A 4,314-nucleotide genomic window follows, 5' to 3' on the forward strand; every position below is an offset into this window, starting at 1 on the left:
TTCGTGCAATATCAATCTTAAGCCTCGTTGCTGGATCTACATTTCCGAACGACCCTCCTCTACTCGCAGTCTCCTCGCGTCTCTCCTCGCAGTCTCCTCCTCGCAGTCTTCTCCTCGCAGTCTTTCTACTTGCAATCTCCTCCTCGCAGTTCCTGCGGAAGTCTCCCCTGGCCTATACATGTTATCTTAGGGCTATGTGCGGCTGGAATTGCCAGACAAACTTCGATATTAGATATTTTCTGTAACAGTAAAATGTTCAATTTGTTATTGTTGAAGTAATAGAATTTTCATTGTAGGCAAGATCCTTTTTATATTGTGTAAAACTTGTATAAAATCGTGTACTCGAATTTAAATTAGAAAATATAATTCTTGTTCACAAATTAATGTACTGCTTAGGAATTGGTTGTGCCAACTTTTTACCAGTACAATAATTTTTTATAAAAGTGTGCACTGTTTACATCTTGAATAATATAAATTTCGACCTTTTGCCCTATTTTTGTTCATTTTAACGCCAAATCTTTGAAAATTTCGTACTAGGTATCATCTGTTACACGCTTTAGCGGAGATTCTTAAACTCTTTTGATCTGTGTTCAATACTTAAACCTTCTTTAAATTAAATTTTCATTTCACCGAGGCTGGCTTGCACTATTATTATACCTTGTATCAACCTCTTCCAACGAACCCTTATAAGCTTAGTACGAGTCTTTTCAAATATTGCACTGGTTTACTACCTTATTGCCCTTTCGTCGTGCACTCTGTTTTTAAATCGATCTGCACTATATTTATACCTATTTTACACTCTTACAAGCATCCTTGCACTCTTTTAAAAATAATTGTTCTGTTATTCACCTGTCTTGCACTATTATTGGGTTCATCTGTTAAACTATTCATCGTTATAAGAACGCTGATCTTTCGTAAGAACAGTTTGCCACAATTGTTTACACTTATGTCGCGCCTCTCCGAAAAGCGTCCTCGGCCGCGACCTTCCAGCCCCAGCCGCGAGCTTCCTGGGCCTGCCGACTCTTATGTCGCACATCGCCGACCTTCGAACCCCGCAGCCACCGTCCTGCGCCGCCGACGCTTCGGCTTCATTTGGAGGGGTAGCCGTTCATTTGCAGTAAAAGTTGAGATTATATTAAGGAATAGAGAAAGTAAAATTTTGACTGATTTTGGAGAGGTTGCACTGGTGCGACCTAGCGATGCACTGTTATAATGGCAGTTGCACCATTTTTTCGGTCTCGTTTCACTTTGCGTTGCACTATTATCCCTGCTCGGGCCGTGCATATTTTCTCATTTATCGTGAGTTATTGTATTAAAGAATTAAAGCCAAACAGGAAACAGCGGGGTCGGCGAATAGCGGGGGTGGAAGTGGTCCGGGTTCCGAGAAATGACTGAGATTGAACGGGTCATTTAATGCGCGCCAGTCCGTACGGCAGGGCAGTATACGTATGTCAAGAAATACGCGGGAGGCTATTGTATAGGAGGGGCATTTTGGTCAGGCGGCGGAAAAAGCGGACCGAATCTGCAAAAAGGAAAAAGGTAGCCTGATTTTGCAAAACCCCAAAATAAGTGGATTTTTTATGCAAATTGGCCTTTTATATATAGCATATTTCAATTTTTAATAAGAAAAAATAATTAATAACATTATATTATGACCTTGTGAATAACAAACTATTTTACATTGACAACCTCAACTCCCACTTTTTAAAAAATTTTACTTTTAAATTTTTTCAATTTAAATAATTTTAATTCATTATATTAAAATTTTATTAAATTTATTGATAATTCCATTAAAAAAATAATTTTAATTGCTTTGTAGTAAATAAAATTAGAATAAATAAAACTATTAGTATTGAATAAAATTTATTCAACTTCAATTTAAAATAAGAAATTCGAAGTTGAGAAAATGTAAAAAAAAAATAATAATAAAATTGAGGGTCTCACTCAGTGTGTGTGTATATATATATATATATATTATATAAAGAAAGAAAAAAGTCAACGCTCAAGCTTTAAAGCAAGGCACAAGGTTCACAAATTCCAATGAGATCCTCGCCGTCCATTCCGCGTGCCTCATGATCACCGTCCTTTCTGAAGCTATCACATCATCAACGGTGCAAATTGCTTCATGACATCTCTTATATTGTATGTATATATATATATATATATATATATATATTGGGTTAATTACATACATGTCCCTGAAAATATAATGAATTGTAAATATATTCTTATAAAGTTCAACATTTATAAGTTAATTCTGTAAAAGTTCTAATATTTTCAGATTTATCTCTCTGGTTTGTTACCGTTAGAGTACCATTAAAAACTGTTTATATTTTCAATTTTACCATCACAAATATGTTCCTCCAAAAATTATAACAGGATAATATAAGATGGTAAAAATGTTAAAAATTAACCGGAATAAAATATTTAACCTGGTTAACTAAACTTTTCTAATGGATCCTAACGGTAGAGACATATTTGAAAATATTAGAACTTTTACAGAAATAACTTATGAAAGTTGAGCTTTACAAGAATATATCTGCAGTTTACTATATTTGCAAAAACCTGTATGCAATTAACCCTTACACATTTGATCAAAATTCAAAATTTTAAAAATATTATAATTATTAATTATGAAAACAAATAAGCGGATATTAATATTTACGTTATTCGTTTTTTACAGGATAAACAATAAAACTAAAAGAATTTCAGTTCTATAACTATATAATTCAATCTGAAATAATAAATTATTATTAAATTTCTTGTTCTTTTAATGCACTTTTACACTCATACCCCTCAAGAGCCTCTATATTCACGTTTACGTTTGGGCACCCCCCAATCAATGGCACTAAAATTGAATCGTCCGTAATGCAGGTGGCAAAAAACTTAATAATTGGTACACGAGATATCACGTTTGAAACCTATTTATTTTACATTTTTAGCTAATTTATAATATCAAAAAATTTTAAATTTATTTAAAATAAATTAAAATATAAGTCAACTATTTCATAAAGAAATAAAATGGTTATACAATAAGCAAATAATGATTTTTATTGACATACAGGAAAAACTTATTAGCGACAAATATTTATTAAATTTGATTAAAGTATAAATAAATAATTTTATATATGACGTTATAACTGAGGATTGAGCGATTATAAAATTGATAATTTTTAATAACAATATAAAGTGTATTTGAGTAATCGAGCGGTCATAAAATGTATTATTTTTTAGTGATAAATGTGATAATATATTTTAAGTCACTTGATATAATAAAATTCTAAAATTTAATTTTTAAAAGAATCATAAAATCGAAAATAATGACTTTTCTTTTTACTCCCTACTATTATTTAAAAACTTTAAATTTATCTTAAAATGATCAAAATATTCCTCTAAAATCCAATGGCATTATTAAACCCTAAAAAAAAAGGGGGGATATTTGAATGATTTTTTAAATGAATAAGGCTATTTTTGTCATCTAAAAATAAATAAAATATTTTAAAAGTTTAGAAGAACATATTAAATATTAGGGGAAACTTCAAATACCCCCAGTGGTTTCGCACTTTCTCACTTTAGTACCTTAGGCAGCGTTTGGTTAGGGGATAGGGATAGGAATAGGTCCCCCCTTTATATCTAAACGCTAATTTTTTATCCGAGAATAGTAGTTCTCGGTTATCCTCACCAACACCTTCATTTTTTATATAAAACTATCTAAAATTGTTCTTATTCCCGAGAACAACCCAATTTTCATCCAAATACTATTTTCTTATCCCCATACTTTTACCTATCCCTGTAATAGCTAGTTCTTGCTTATATCCGAACCAAACAGTACCTTATGGTTTAAAATGTATCAAAAGTTGTATCCTGTGGTTTCACACTTTCTCACTTTAGTACCCTGTGGTTTCAAGTGTATCAAGTTAGTACCTGTGGTTTAATATTTCGTTAAATTATATACCCCGAAATGGATAATAAAAAGAAAAAATTGAAACCACAGGGTACTAACTTGATACACTTGAAACCACAGGGTACTAAAGTGAAAATGTGCGAAACCACAGGGTACAAACTTGATACACTTTAAACTACAGAGTATTAAAGTGAAAAATGCGAAACTACGGGGCAAATAAACTATAATGCTTTTTCTAAAGTTACAGGGCCAAGGGACAAATTTGGAATTTTGCAGGGACTATAATGCTTTTTCTACTTCGTATTTCTCTTTACGAAATCAAATACCATTTTTAGCCAATAAGAAAATGCATAATCCAAAATTTTTACTTTTATTTATTTATTTCACTTTTTTTTTTTTTTTTTTTTTTA

This window comes from Ananas comosus, linkage group 9, assembly GCF_001540865.1.
Source record: "Ananas comosus cultivar F153 linkage group 9, ASM154086v1, whole genome shotgun sequence".
Classification (NCBI taxonomy): domain Eukaryota; kingdom Viridiplantae; phylum Streptophyta; class Magnoliopsida; order Poales; family Bromeliaceae; genus Ananas; species Ananas comosus.